The sequence below is a fragment of the Myotis brandtii genome, unplaced genomic scaffold, assembly GCF_000412655.1.
Source record: "Myotis brandtii unplaced genomic scaffold, ASM41265v1 scaffold470, whole genome shotgun sequence".
Lineage (NCBI taxonomy): Eukaryota > Metazoa > Chordata > Mammalia > Chiroptera > Vespertilionidae > Myotis > Myotis brandtii.
The window spans coordinates 3,585,517-3,602,685 of record NW_005367953.1 but is presented as its reverse complement, the minus strand read 5'-3'; positions in this window follow the sequence as shown (position 1 = coordinate 3,602,685).

Here is a 17,169-nt window from a genome sequence, read left to right as displayed (position 1 = left end):
CTGGTCTTAGTCACCAGCTGTGTGATGAAGAGGTTGTTTTTGGCATCTCATTGGCTCTTTCCCCTCATCTGCATAGTAGCAATGCACCTGCCTGCTTCCAGTCCCCGCAGGAAAGGAATGGTTTCTATCTATTTGAAGTGCCCTAAAAGAACCTGACTACAGACACGATTTTCAAGCCTGATTTAAACCAAAGCAATAAGAGACCCCTAACAGCCCTGATCAAGAGCCCTAAATAAATTCACCTCCCATAATTGCCAGTACACGTCGATGTCCTCAACTTTATGAACCAACTCCAGAGTCCCGTCGTTTACATCCCTCCTTGATCAATCTTCAGTAAGGAATTTACTTCTCTAATAACACGCTTTTCAACATCAGGCAGGTCCCACAATGGCCATCAAACAGAGGCGATGTGAACAGCTGGGAGTAGCTGATGGTAGTAAACACAGATGTGCCTGACAGGACATTAACTGCTTAGCACATTGATGTAACTGACTTCCCAACGTTCGGCAAGGCTCTGCAGTCCCTGGGATGCCGCTGCCTAGGTATAATGATGGCAGTGCTCCCCATCCACTCTTTGGCAAAGGTGTTTCAGTAGCATTTGAGGCAGTACTTCAGCTCCGTGTTAATTATGAGATCAACTCAAGGCCTGTGATTTAGGGCCTGGGCTCAGAACCTTTTCAGTAATTCAGTTCCCGTAAGTGTGTGTTATTGGCTCCTGAATGCACTTGCTTAAGCTAATTAAGAAATAAGCTGAAGAAATTCATTTCTTATGCAACATTAAATCGGATATACACACTGACTATTGCACCTTGTCATGTTTATTTCTAGCTCAGTTCTACCTTTCATTGCTCACTTTGCAGTGAAAATTCCCATTTAAAGCCAGTGTTTGGATTCTTAAAGAGACAGAATTAGCCTTTTTGAAAATGTTTGGTTATAAAACAACTTTGATAAGTTATAAAAGTACAAAAAAAGATTTTAATGTTTTTTGTGGGATTATCAGTCAACCAACATCCTCATGAGACTGATAAATTGACAGCCTCTTGGTAAGGTGGGAATAATCCGTCAAATAACCTGGTCTTTGCATTTTAAAAAAATGGCATTGGTGAAGCGGATAGGCATGAGATATCAGCAATAACTTGATGAGTGGCTGCTGTAATCTCTACCCTGCACTACACGATCCATCTAATACCAGTGCCAGGTACATATGGGTGGCTTAGTTTGATAAAATTAAAAGCAGGTTTTTGCAAGAAACAAAATCTCCTTTAGTTTTCTAATCCAAATAAACAAACACAAAAGCCACCCAGTTTCGGGCCCAGGTGCTCTGTGTCTTTTCCCAGCTAGTTTCCAGATCGGATGGAGAAAAAAAATTCTCAGGGCACGGTCACTTGCTAACATCTCTAATCTGAGCCAACTGTCTTGCAAAGGCACTGCTCAGGCACAGGCTCTACTGACCAGTGAAAACTGCTCCTGAAAATATTGTGAATAGCCCCAGGCTGCTGGTAATGGGTCAAAAGTGTCACTGTCACCTAAAGCACATGGCAAAAACTGTGAAAAACTGGAGCATTATTTCTTATTAGAGAATTGCTAAAGTCAGGATGGCAAGTAGGTCTTATCTCTTGGTCATTCTGATTATTCGAAGCCTTATCAGAAGCAATTTTCTCAGGGGGACTCACTGCTGGGTGGTGCCCGTGGGACGAGGCTGGGCTATTGCATCATCCCTTCATCCCGAGCTTCTACCCTCTGCTTTCCAGGCACTGAGATAAACCCATGTTCCTTAAAGCGCGATTGTGTGTTTCACCAATCACATGTGTGATGTTTTTATTATAATGATTGAATAGATATAATGTGTATATATATAGAAAAATATGACTTAGACATAGAATTATGGAGGAGTTCACAGAATTTGGCTAAGTAAAAAAAGTTATTAAAAAGAATTATTAATGTTTATTAAAAGGAATATGTATGTTTATCATAGAAGTGATAAATATGACAAAATCCTACATTTAGAAAATAAATTACTTTGGTTTGAGAACCTGTGGGTCGCGAACAATGAAAATACATCCTGCATATCAGATATTTACATTACGATTCATAACAGTAACAAAATTACAGTTATGAAGTAGCAACGAAAATAATTTTATGGTTGGGGATCACCACAACACAAGGAACTGTTTTAAAGGGTCGCGGCATTAGGAAGGTTGAGAACCACTTTTAAAAAGAGATGCAGAGATAAAAATACAGGCTGGTCCTTACCCCTGAGAAGTTTGAATTATTTTTTTCCCCTTTGGTTTCTACCAATTTTATCTCTCAGCTGGGTGTCAGCTATGGTTTTGAGATGAGTCATTTTAATCAACTACTAGCATGCTTTGGCTCTGAATGACATGGCAGCTTTTTGTATCCCGAAACATTGTGGGTTTCCCAGGAGAGATGCAAGGTAACTGCTGCGTCTCCTTCAAAGATCAGCTGGCTCAGGGGTTTGTCATCAGCCTCCAGAGAAGAGAGTCACAGCAGTTACCATCCTCGGGCGTGCTCACCAGGCCACAGCGATGGTATTAATTTACACTGGGAATTCTAACTATTAACTAGTTTGAAATACTTGAGTCAACCCATCAGGTACTCTCCCTCTGGGGAAAGTAAATTAAGATCAGGTGCCTGCTTGGTGATTAATGAATCAAAACAAAAGGAACTAATTGGTTTTAAGAGTTTGGTTCTAAGAGATCTTCTAGAATTCAATCAGTTGTTTGATTTGAAATTCTCTCTTCCTTTATATATATGTAATTTTTTCTCATACCAAATGAAATGTATCATTTAGTTACATACTCAGGTTCATCTAAAGAATAATTTCCCTCTTTTAGAAGGAATTATAGTTACACATACATTTTTTAATGAAATAATAGCATTATATGTTGATGGTGTGGGATAAGCTTTACCTCAATTTCTGGAGATCCTCAAAACCCTGGCTCTCTGGAATGCTGTTACAAGAGGAAAGGTGGGTCATCTGCAGGCAGAGGTTGGTAAGGAGATAGGCAGAGATTCTACTAATGAGATCAGGGGGTGGAGGTGACTGAGGAGCAGCAATAGTGCAAGGATAGTTGTAAAGGCCTCACCGACCTTCCCTGATCTCTTAGAGGCCAGCAATTGGGTGGGAGATAGGGCTGCAATGGCTGCTGTCCTAGGCAGCAGAAGGCCAAAGGGAATGAATAAACAGAGAAGCAGGAAATCCCAATGAAGAAAGTTTGGGCCAGATGTCAGTTCCTGGGGCAGGATAAAGTTATTTAAGCACAAAAATAAATACTTGTCCCCTCCACACCCTGACATACCAGGTCTTCTTAAGCAAACAGATGAGTAATATGTAAAACAAGTTTTTTTTAATGATGACTGTATCAATTCCTTTTTAAATATTTAAAATATTAACTATTTTCAAAAGATACATATCCTTAGTTTGACTTTCAGGTATTAAGTAATGCTAGTCCATAAGTATTTGGGATAATTCTGACTACTTAGATCTCAACTAATTCAGCTCCATGAGGATGAGATCTGCCCAGTGGTTGCATGCCCAACTGGAACAGTGTTCTGAGCATTATAGAAACTAATAAATATTTGTAGATGGGAAGACTGACAGATTAAATGAATCCTATATGTATTAAAGGGAACCTTTGCCAACTCATACCTATCAAAGTCTGCTGTCTACTTCTTACCACTTTTCCATTTTTTAGAATAAAAGAGGGGATATGCTGTTCAAAACCAGGGCTAGAAGGTCAGTAATATATCTCCCCCCTCCTACCTCCTACCTTCTGATTCTGTAGGGTTTTCATGCTTTTGGAATTTTTATATAATTTTATGATATCACTCTCTAATTGCCACCTGGTTATCCTTTATTAAATTAATTTTACTCTAACTACATCTGGTATTTGCTTTCCCTATAGGGCCTAAAGTTTAGGGAATTTTTCTTTACTGTTACATGGCTGGCTCTATGAGGAGAGCAGCTATGGCTCTCTAATCTATAGCTGAGTCATGAGAGCCTGGCAGAGTCCATGACCAACATGTATGTGTTGAATGGATGATGACCTGCTCCTCATTTCCTCCCTCTTTTTTCCTAATTGGAAAAAATAAGGTGACCATCATGTTTGTCATTGAAATGAGTATTTTTTTAGAATGAAAGAAGGTGCTAATAATGATTATTATTTTTTTTTAGAATGAAAAGAGCTGCTGATGATGATTAAAGGCAAAATCTGAGGTTGTCCCACCCAAACTGGGATACATGGTTTCTCTACCTTGAAAGGTCTCTTCCATATTTTTCCCTGTCGAAATATCTTAAGGATTGAAAAAAAAAAACACACACACAAAAAAAACAGGCAAACCAGTTTTACAAAGTAGATGTTAGAAATCCAAGAAATTTCATTTTTTTAAACCAAAAACAGTCAGTAAGTTGCCAGTGATGCTTGCCTCTGGACAAGTTCTCCATCTAGCTGTTTACTTGTTTCTGTTGTATTTAGAAATCTATTGTTATAAGGACTGGCTTTCTGGGTGCTTCAGAATTTCTTGATCCTGGTTCTCATTCCCTAATCATCCTGCTTAGTTATTGTCGTCTTCCTGTCCCAGGCTCTTGTCTGAGTTAATTATTTGGCTTCTTGATTCTCCCCAACCCCTCTGGAGCCCCTGCTGGCAACTTCTAGCCTCCTCCTGACAAGCACCAGACATCAACAATGCAGATAGGCCAGCCTGGATTTTGGCTGAAACTCTCACCCTTAGCAATGCCATGGAAGCTTCCCTGCTGCTCCTTCCTGTCTTGTATCTGCACTTGGTCTGGACGTGGACTTGCAGACACCACTTATCAGGTAGGGTGGCTTTCTTCATAACTGCCACCTGTCATGCAGCAGCACTGTAAATATTTCCACCAGGTTATACTAGTACAATAGGGATTACCAGGAAAATTTATAAAGCAAGAATCATAAAGAAGACTAAGCCTGCTGTCTACTTCTTAGCACTTTATCAAGAACTCTAAACAGTCCGAGCAATCTGTTGGACACACAATGGATTTCTGTTCCAGCTGTTCTCCATTTGTACAGGGTAGTCATGAGGGAGCTATTGTAAATGTGGGTATAAACAGGGTATGAGGGTGCCAGGCAGTCTGAGTTGACATCACAGCTTGTACAGGAGTTGTCTGGGAGAGGCAGCTCCCAGATCTGGGGGTCTTTGTGCCCTTGGGAAGCTGTCATTGGTGCTACTCAGGTGAGCAATTCCCTGGGCCCATGGGAGGTTGAGTTGTGAGAACTGCTTCAAAAAAACAAATTGTAGATCATGTGTTATTCACATTCTCCTTCCATCATGCCATACAGGGACACAGTCAGCATGACTACAACTCATGTTTCAAATAAACATGTAGCTAAACCTAGAGGGTTTCAATCGAAAAACATGTCCAGGAGATAGGCTTTCCTATTGTTTTATTAGCAAGGAAACACCATTGCTTTCTTGATTTCCTTTTAATAGAGAGAGTGATAAAAGTAAAATGGAAATGAAAGATGATGGATGGCCTGTTAGTGCCTTACTCCATGACAGAAAACAAGTCATATAGATATAAATATTAATCAATACTCTGAGCTTAGTTCAGGTGCTAAGCATCCCACAGCTTAATTATTATTTTTATGGATATAGTGGCCCAACGTACCCCAGGCAATTGCATCAATAAAACATTCTGCTATAGTGGGTCCAACACAGGGTTGTGCTACTTTTCTGCCAGGTGAACAGCTTTGGATTTATATTAGATATTTTGCAAATATTTTGAGCAGTGTGTCCTGGATCTTCTTTATTTTAAATGTACAGTTAAAAACTGCATCCAGTTCCCAAGCTGAACTTTAGCTTTTACTCTGGAGGTGCCTCCTCACACCAAAAGAGATGTCAATTGAACTGAGCCCTGTGATGCTACATAAAATCAAGCTTGCTACAAAATAAATTGGCTGAAACAAATGCTTTCATCAGAAATGTCACTACTGAACAGGAAATAAAAGAGATATTTTTCCTCCTAGGCAAGAGTAGTGGATTACAAAGAAATTTTTTCCTGGATTTACATTTTAAATATAATTTTTCTACAGTGTATTAGCATTTGTTTAAGGCACATAAAGAAAGCAGACCAAAATTTCTCTTGTCTAGCAATGAAACTTTAGAAAGATAATTTACTTTAATATAGCCATACGTTGTAGGAAAAAGCAAGCAAGCAAACAAACAAACAAATTGTAGGGGGAGTGAAATCATGCCAGAAAGTTTATTTTCCCCCTCTAGGTTGCCATATTATTAATGTATTGGTATCATTACATCATACTCTCCTACTTTGTGAAGTTATATCCTTTAGGCTAGCTTCTAATGATGATAAAGTAAGTGCTTGGAGGACACAAAGAACTTGAGAAAAATCAAGGAAATGCAAGGAACTCTCTCTTCAATCTCTTCTAAAAACATTATTTCTACACATATCCAAATGGCGTTGAAATGTTTACTTCCCCCAAACAGAATTTTGACTGTTATTTCCAGGTTCAAAATATGAATTCAACTAGGGAACAAGTTTGAAGCCAAATATTACCCTTATATTCAGTATTTTTTTTTGTGTTTTTTTTTTTCATTTCCTTTCTACAAATGTTCAATGAAATTTGTTCTGAGATACAATTTTAATTTTCATCTCTCTGACTTTTCATTGATATGTGGTTCCATACTATGAGTTCAACAGTATGATTAAAAAAAGATAATATCAAATGAACTCTAAGTGGCAATATCTTGAAAAGAAATGCAATGGTAATATTGGATATCAGAACTGAGTCTGTGCAACTTGCAAACATACAGATGTAAGAATCCACTATCCAGATGTTAACTCTGAAATAACTTTAAATGTTGGGATGTTTTGTCTATACTGTGCTAACCAGCCAGTGTTTCTGAGTATATGACTATTCATATTGTGTAGGCAAAACAGATGGATAATTTAATGGCTCCCTTCATTGTTTTTTAATCCTGATGCTCTATCATCAAGTTGGAAAAGCCTTTCCACAATTTTTAACAGTTGATACTTAATGTAAACTTCAGATCTTATAGTTATATTTGGTGATTTTCATGGAAAAACTCCAATTTTTTAGCTTTCTGATTACTTACCCATTCTTATTCTGAATAAGTAAATAACCTGACACTGGGTAGCTTATTATGTACTGTTAATATGTTAATGGAGAAAGCAAGGTACAATACATACACACATACATGTCTATGTATATATAGAAAATTGTGTAGTTTTTTCATTTTATATATGAACCCTATTCTGTTACTTGGTTTATGCATTAATAATTGTAGACGACACTGACATAAAAATAAACAAGTAAACTCATATATACATAACCTAAAATTTCACTCTTACACAATTTCATTTCAAGTGTTCTTTTTGGGAATATACAAAAAAAATCACATACTTCAGGTGTATTTGAAATGTGTTATTTGTAAGGAGACAGAATCTTCATATAATTTAATAATTCAAAAGATTTATTGCTTGTGAGGTTCTTTTCTTCTTCCACAGAAATGACATGCATCACTTACAGTAGGAATTTTAAATGAGTGTAATTTTTTTTTTTGCATTTCTTCGGAAGCTCAAGCTTAAATATTATTGTGGCAATAAATATCTTTGCTTTCAGAACCCTTCATAAAATGTAAGAGGTTTTAACATGAAATAAATAAACACATTGTTCTCTGAGATTAGGTCAGTGTCTTTGAAATCTACTGTGTGAGAATGTTAATTGAGTTTGACATAAGCATGGATATAAAATGCATCATGCCACTCAACTTACCAGCAGTGAAACTGATTACCAATTCTAATCGTGTCTGCATGGTTGCAGCATACTGAGATGGAGATGTTGAATATTTTAGTTTGTGATATTATCATGGTTGTTTAAAGTACTGACTACGTGTTTTGAAACCAATAGAAGTAATTGGTATGCATGTGAGAACTCGCAGGCTGAGCACATCATTTATTTATAGATCCTTCTGATGTAACTCTATGGGAGAAAAAGTTAATAAAACATGGCTCAGAGATAAATTTCCATTCACTACTATAATATGACATAAAGCACAAATTATTGTATCAAAAATACTGTTTTCTAGTGAAACACATTCTTTCTTAAGCTATTCACCCACGCAGGAAGAAAAGGGCTGGGAGGAGACAAGAGGTACACAGGAATTATTAATTCTTTTAAACTTTTCCAAAGCAACTTGTGACAATTAAAATCCATGTGGCAACAGAGAAAAATCAAGACGTATAACGAGTCCTAAATCTTCCTATTTTCTCCCATAAAGTAGGTTATGGTCTCATAGGCAGGTTCCCTGACAAGTCAGGTTTAAAAACTGAGAAGGACTAGAAAACGTACTTAGGAAGTAACATGGTGACCTCCAGTGAAAGGTCAGATGGAGAGGAAGGCACTTCTGTACACACACCCTTCTGCAGCGAGGAGATGGACATGCTTAGTCTCTATTCAAACAGGAAAGCACATTTTACAACAATATTAATGAAATGCCTCATTATGGTCAGAGCACTGCTCACTTCACACTTGATATGCTTCAGGCTGAACCAGAGCTTACCACAATGTGCAGAAAAGTAAAACTGCTGACAATGAAAAAAAATGTGATAAGAGTAGTGATGTAGGTTGAACGTGGACCAGCAAGGAGAAAAGAGGATGCTATGCACGGGCAGTTACTGTGAACCATGCCTGAACTGTCTCATTGTGCAGTTCTGTGGAAGTGTTACAATCACAGGGAGCATGCAGAGGAGATTACCTTGGAAATCAGAAGGGTTGGGTTTAGGCTTTTGATTGTTATCAACAAGTATGTAATCTTAGGCAGGGATTTTTATTCTTCGCGCCCTTATTTTCTTTATCTTGGAGTAGATGGTTTCACACTCTCCTTTTAATTCTTGGTTCCACAATGCCTTCTCTGAAGAATGTTTTCAAGCGGGAAATTCGAGATCCAAGAAGTAGAAAAGATTGGCCTGATTCTAGGGCTTAGGATAATCTCATTTACTTCTTCCATCAACCTTATGAGACATTATATGTCCATGTTCTGGATGAGGAAGTCAAGACTCAGTGGTCATACACAACCAGAATGAACGGAGCCAGGATTTAAACCCAGGCATTGAGCTCCAGAGCCTGGGTGCCTAACATCAAGCCATACTGCGAAGAATGTCTGTGCTTAGCCCAAACTCTTCTGCTGAATACGACCCCTCCATTTTGTGATCAAGTGACTAGCCATATGCGTTTGGGGGGGGGGGGAGGTGGCTAGCACAGCCAGGTGGCTAAGATCAGGCTGAGAAGAGCTCACTTTCATCTCTACACTGTTTCTACCTTAGATCCCTTATTAATCAGAAAGTCAGCATGAGAAATCCTGCCTGCAGTTCAGCTGAGTGGGAAAGGAGACGCGATACTCTACCAGGTGTCTCCTCTTCTGACCATTTCATCCCTGTAGTTGGGCTTCAGTGTTTCAAGCTTCTATGTCATCGGCATTTAATGTAATCAACTCCATACTCATTAAGCAGTGTGTCATAAACTCAAGCTTATGATGAAATTCCTATTGGTGTGCATTTTTAAAATGAGAACTTGAGGTTTCAGAATGGCCAAATATGGCAAAAATATAACTAGAAAAAGAAAAGCCAATAATTAGAAAAATGCTTGACATTGCCCCACCCTACCTAAACGTATATGCTCCTGCTGATACTGCATTCCTGCCTAATACATTAGCGCTCCTTCAGCAGCCACAGCAAGCTGCTGCCAGGCTTCGTCATCTTTTCAGGCCCTTTTATAATTTGTTATTACTTTCTTGTCATTAAAGAGGTCAGTATAAAGTACACATCGCATACTAGTAGGTTTATGGCTACAGTAAAGCTAAACAAGTAACATTTCATTAGCTCTTATCAAATACTGAATATGAAAGACATATAAGTGAGCTTGGGCTGCTATAACAAAATACCATACACTGGGTGGCTTAAACAACAAGACATTTATTTCTCATACTTCCGGAGGCTGGGAAGTCAAAGATGGAGGTGGTGGCAGATTCAGTTCCTGGTGAGAGCTCCCTTTCCCAGCTGGGCCCTCATGACAGAGAAAGAGAGAACTTTTCCTCTTCTTATGAGGACGCTGATCCCACATGTCAGGGGGCTCCCGCAACATTACCTCCAAATATTATCATAGTCAGGGGAGGGCTTCTACATATGAATTGTTAGAGGACACAAACATTCAGCCCATAATAAAGAGGCAATGAAAAATTCTCATCTTTTCATCCTCTGAATAGAAATATCGGTCAGCATAGAAAAAGAAGCACTTTTCCCCCCACCTTTTCCATTGACTTTTATCACCTCTTCTTGATATTTGGTCGTTGATTTCCCTAATAATGTATTTTGTGTGGTTCTCAGTAATGGTAATCCAGATTAATGTCTCAGTGTCGCTCAAATTTCATGCTATTGTGATTTTTAGATTCTCACTCTCAACTGGAAGGACAAGTTTCAGGAAATTTATAAACAGTGAGTTTACATATTTCTTGATTTGTGGTTAGTTTATCACAGGTCAGGCATAAAATTTAACATTTTAGAATGGATCATTTCTCTCAAGTAAAAGTAAGTACTAGTAAATATGAATAAAACTTAGACTCTCATGGTAGAAACAGGTTCTGAATAAATATATGTTTAGTACATGAATAAATTAAGGATAAAAATACTTCACTGAACTAGAAGATTTCAAAAGTCTCCTTCCAGGTTTGTGGAAAGTAAGTGAATAATACACTACATAGTCAAAAGTTAGTGAATCCCTTATTTTCCCTATTTGTGTTTTTCTTCTCTTCATCCATCTTTGTCATTTTTTGAGGTCACTGTATATCAGCTTTCAGAACTCTTTTATAAAGATGCAATTGCTTGGAATTTATACTTCTATCCTTTTGTCCGTATCATCTGACACAGACAAGAAATAACAAGTCAGTGAACCAGGAAGCTGAGGGAAGAAAGCAAATGTCAGTCTTTCACTGATATTTCTCCGTGTTGATGCTCTTCCCTCTACCAGTCAGGTCTCTGTAATACCAAGTCAACTGGTCAGTTTTTCAGAGCCGGGTACTTGGATCAGAATAGGATAATATGAATAGGGAAGAAGCAAGTGTCAGAGAAGCCACTTCCACAGGCAGAGCATTCTTTGGTTGTTTTAAGCTGCAAAAGCCATGCAAGTCACTTCTCCTAATAACTGTTACAAATATCAAATATTTACCATGTGCCAGATACCCCTCTAAGTGCTCACACACATTATTTCATTTAAAACACAAAAGAAACCTTCTGAATCTGTTTTTTACATGAGGATCCAGACCCATTTATTAAAAACAGTTTAGTGGATTTTGACCGGCATTTAAAACAAAAACAGAACAGATTAGAAAAAAAAAGCATTGCAAATTACATATGATCATAACAAATACTGTCGCTTAAAATGCTTGTATTAGTGTGTGTGTGTGTGTGTGTGTGTGTGTGTGTGTGTGTTTGTATTGAGTTGTAACATAAAATGTATTTTGTACTGATAAACACAGATTAAAACTTTAAATCTCGGCACTATAAGATAATGTTATATTTTAAATTTAGAGGAAAAGTAAAAAGGTCTGGCTTTATAACCATAATTTCCAAAGTTCCCAAATGAATGAGCTGCAATCGTTTTTAATGGCGCCTATGATAACGTGATGGCTGCGCGATGCTTCCTGCCTCTCTGATGGTTTGCATTTACTTAGCGTCAAGGCAGCCCTAACACAGGGCGATTCCATCTCCCCAGATCAGGCCATCTGTGCCATTGAGTAAGTGAGATACTTCAAATAAGTGAATGATGAATTCTTTTCCAGACTGTCCCATAAAATTATAATAAAAATAATAATGAAGTGCTCTCTAATAAAAAGAAAGTCGTTACAAATACTGCGCTATTGATTTTCAAAGGGCAGTAATTTTAGAAGAGCCCTTTCATCTGTGTTATAAATCTCAGCAACCAGTGGTGAAAATGTCAGGATTTTAAAAGCAAACAAATAGAAAAAATCGCCTCACTGCTCATCTTTCCTGCTGTTTTGAGTAAAACTAAGGTAGCACAAATATTTAAACAGATGGCTCGATGATATGCTTTTCTTCTGTACTAATCATAGTTGTTAAAGCACTCACTTTATTTTTATTGTGCTTTAAACGGGCAGAGAAAATCTAAGTCTGATAATGACCTTTGTACATCATGCTGCAAATTGATTTTGATGACCTTTCACTCTCCAATAATTAGGCTGGCTTCATGCACATTCATCTCCTTCTCTCTGCTCTCCGAGAGCGCGGTATGGTGTTTTATCCAGCCCGTCCCTCAAAACCCCATTCCCCTCCCCTGCGCCTAGCTTTGTCTCCTTCATTGCTGGATTGGGTTTCTATCTCTGCCGTGAAAGCCACAGATTCTTGAATAAAGAATGAATAGAGGCATTTAGAAGCTGACAAAAAAGAAGAATAGTTATTTAACTGATGCTTTGAATGATCAAATATCTGAATTGTCATGTAATTATGACCATTACAATGATGTCATTGCTGTAGTCATTTGGCAATTGTGTACATTGTGTTGAAGACTTATTACCACACTGAGTTATATCTCCGTAGTTGAATGAATTTTATAAGGATGTTTCTTTGTGGCTAATGTGAACAGATGGTAAAGTGGAAAGGAAATAAACTATGCCTCATTTTCCTTTACATTTTCTTTGTTATTGTGCTCTGAAATTAAGAACATCAGACTAACACACATTTATAAACCCATATTTTTAAATCATAATATTTAAAATACATTTGTCAGATATCTCCAAATCCCATATTTTCTGTTTTCTTTAGACTTACTATTTTTTAATGTTTTTATTATGGTAAGGTAAACATCACACAACATTTACCATATTAACTATTTTTAAGTGTATAATTCAGTTGCATTAAGTACATTCACAATTTGTGCAAATATCATCACTCTCTAGTTTCAAAACTTTTTCATTATCCCAAATCTTTAGAAATATATTTAAGCAAGTACATTTTTAGTCCATTATGGAACTTCTCCCTCTCTTCCTTATATGAGGTTCATTAAATCATATTCTTAACATATCATTTAGATATAAACCCCCAAGCCTGGGGTTAATTATGAATATGTTTTCATCAGGACTCCAGAATTCCAGAGAATATTCTTTTGAGAAATATGAGTATAAGAGAGAATCTTGAGGAATGGTAGCATAAGAAGCTTTATAGGTGACAATAGCCAACATTTATGGAACATTTACTCTGAGTGAAGCATTAAGTTAATTATTGTACATGTTAAGGAGAAAAAATTATAACAGGGGTTGCTTCAAACATTTCTGAAGGCAAACTTGATGTTATTATTACCTTGACCTTTCCTACAAAAATATAACAGTTGAGTGTTTTCCATGCATATGTGCACTAACCCATAATAAATATGATAATAGAAAATGGGACCCAGTCTCAAGAGTTTGCAAGTCCCAGTGTTATTCTGTTTCTTTCTTGACTATTAGAGTTGAACCAGGGAAACAAAACAGACTATGATTTTTCAATGGAGGAAAGTTAATACAGGAAATTGGGCACACAAGTGATAGAAATGTTGAAAAGCTAACAGGAGATGGCCAGGCAACCCAAATATTGACAACAGGAGGCATTACTGGACTGAGGACCAAAGGGTATGGAAGCCTGGGTGTGAGTCACCTCATGGCAGGGGGAGCCATGAAAGATATAGCCAATGCTGAGAACACTCTCATGGAGACAGAGGAAGAGAGGTGTTCTGCTTTCTTTCTTCCTCATATGTTTTCATCTCCCTACAATTATTCCACTGGCCAAGCCTAACCAGAAACCACATAACAAAGTAGACGGGGGCATAGCTTGGATGGAAGCGCAACTCTCCCGACACCAGCCCCTGCGGTGTGACAAAGAACAGAGCAGGGGAAGGGTGAGGAAGGGACTTAAGGGCAATTGGGTCGGAGACTGGCCCTGACTTTCTAAATCAGGAAATGCTGAACCCTCTCCTTAAAATGGTGAACAGAGGAAAATGTAGAAAGATTTATGGAGGGCATGATGAGCCATGAAATGACAAGATGCTTTGAGAAAGCTTCCCTAGGAAGAGGAGCCCTCTCACATTTGCAATCCTTGATTCCTTTCTTTTCCTCATTCCTCACACCCAATTAAAAGCACGTCTTATCTGTACACTCCAAAACATGTCTTCAGTCCAGCAACTTTCACCACCTCCATTGGTACCACCATTATTTCTCACTTGAATTTTTGTAATAACCTCCTAATTGGTTTTACTTTTTAAATTTTTCTCCTCATTTAAAAAATATGAGGTAAATTTTACACACAATGAAATACACAGATCTTAAGAGAGTTTTGATGAATATATCTGCCTATGTAAACAACACTCCAACCAATATATAGAGCTTTTCCATCACCTCAGAAAACTCCCTCATGTCTATCCAATCCAAACTCCACCTCTCATAGGCAACCACCATTCCTAACATCTACCACTTTCTAACATCATCAATTGCTTTTTTCCTGTTATTAAACTTAATTTAAATAGAATCAGACAGTCTGTATTCTTTTATGCCTAACGTTTTTCATCCATCATAATGTTTTTGAGATTCATCCATGTTGTTGTGTATCATTAGTTCATTCTTTTTAAAAAAACTTTTAAATTTCTTTTTTTAGAGAGGGAGATAGAGAAACATTGATATGAAAGTGAAATATCACCACCTGCCTCCTACATGCCCCTACTAGGAATGGAGCCTGCATCCTGGGCATGTGCCCTGACCAGAAATTGAACCAGCAACCTTTTGGTGCACTAAATGACACCCAACCAACAGAGCCACACTGGTCAGGGCATTAGTTCATTCTTTTATTAACTTCTTATTAGTATTCCATTTTGTGAATATACTATAGTATGTTTACCATTTGTCCTGTTGGTAGACATCTGGACTATTTTCAATTTTTATTTTTATTTTAAGTAAAACTATTATAAACTTTCAAGCACATTCTTTTTGTGGACATATGTTCTCAGGAGTAGAATTGATTGACTGTATGGTAAATGTATGTTAACTATAAGAAAATGGTAAATGTATTCTGAATTTGTTATATCATTTTACACTCTCACATTTGAGAATTCAAGCTGCTCTATAATTTTGAAAACATTGATATTGCCAGTATTTTTAATTTAGCTATTCTAGAGGGTATGCAGTAGTATCTCATTGTAGTTTTAATTTGCATTTTCCTGACAATAAATGATTTTGAGATTTTCATGTGCTTTTTGGCCATTCATGTTTTCTTCTGTGAACTATCTGTTCAAGTTTTTGTCCATTTCTCATCTATTTGTCCATTTCTTATTTATCTGAGGCTTGCATTTTTATTTTCTTAAAGATGTGTTTTAGGTTTGAATTTTGATGAGGTCAAATTTTATGTATTTTTCTTTTATGATTAGTATTTATTATGTCCTTTCTAAGACATCATTGTCTCTCCCAAGGCCTGGGGATATTCTGTTGTTTTCCTCTAGAAGTTTTTTTAAAAATATATTTTATTGATTTTTTTACAGAGAGGAAGGGAAAGGGATAGAGAGTTAGAAACATCGATGAGAGAGAAACATCGACCAGCTGCCTCCTGCACACCTCCTACTGGGGGTATACCCGCAACCAAGGTACATGCCCTTGACTGGAATTGAACCCGGGACCCTTCAGTCTGCAGGCTGACACTCTATCCACTGAGCCAAACTGGTCAGGGCTCCTCTAGAAGTTTTAAGGTTTTACCTTTTGCATTTAGGTGTATGATAACATTTTGATTTAATTTTTATGTATCATATAAAATGGGGGGCCATGATTAATTTTTATTTCACACATTTATCCAGTTGTTCCAACAATATTTGTTGAAAAGACTTTTTTCCACATTTAATTACTTTAGTCCTTTGTTGAATAACAGAGACCTGTCTACAAACACATATATTTTTGGATTCTCTACTCTATTTCATTCAATTATTTCTCTCTTCTTATTTGTCTATCACTTTCTTGACAGTGTTCTGTAGCTTTCTAGTAAGTATTGCAAAAAAAAAATGTATATCCTCCAACTATCTTTCAAGAATATTTTAGTTTTTTTTAATTTTCTTATAAATTCTAGAATTTACTTGTCAATATCTGCATTAAAACCTGATTAGATTTTGATTGAACTTGTATTATACATCAATTTTGGGGAGAATTGACACTTTTACATCACTGAGTCTTCTAATCCATTAACATAGCACATCTTTCCATTTATTTAGGAGTTCTTCAATTTCCTTGAACAATGCTTCACAGTTTTTGGTTCAGAGTCTTGCACATTATTTCTACACTTTCAAAATATATACATTTTGGTGCTATAGTAAATAATATTTCTGGTAGTCAGCTTCCAAGAAAGTTCTCAAATATTTTCACTTAGCATGTTTGCCTTTTGCTGGCATTCGCCACTGAAGAAAGCTGGACCTGTGTAACCAAGGGGTCATGTGAGGATGACCAAGTGGGACTTCCAAGGCTGAGTCATGAGATAAACTATGGCTCCTACCTTAATCTCTTTGGGATCATCATTCGCTTTGGGGGGAGCTACTGCTATATCAGAAGAAGCCCAAGAAGTATTAAGGAGAGGCACATGGGGTGGGGAATTGAGGCCTCTTGCCAATATCCAGCATCCACTTGCCAGCCATGTGAGTGAGCCTTCTTAGAAGTGAATCTTGTCGTCCAGGCCAGTCCAGCCTTCAGAACACTGCCACTCTGCTTGACGTCTTGACTGCAATCCCTTGAGAGACCCTGAGCTAGAATCACCCAGCTAAGTTGTCCCCAAATTCCTGATTCATAGAGACTGTGTGAGACCATAAATGTTTATTGTCATTTTAAGCCATTATGTTTATGGTAATTTGTTATGCAGCAAGAGAGTGTATAAAACAATATCGTTTTTTTGTTTGTTTTATTTTCTAATTGTTCCTTGCTAGTATATAGAAATAAAATTGAATTTTATATATTCACATGTGTCCTGTGACCTTGCAAAATTCACTTATTAGTTCTAGTAGTTTGTTTTATAGATTTGTTAGAATTGTCTTAATGTAAACAATCAAGCCATCTGCAAATAGA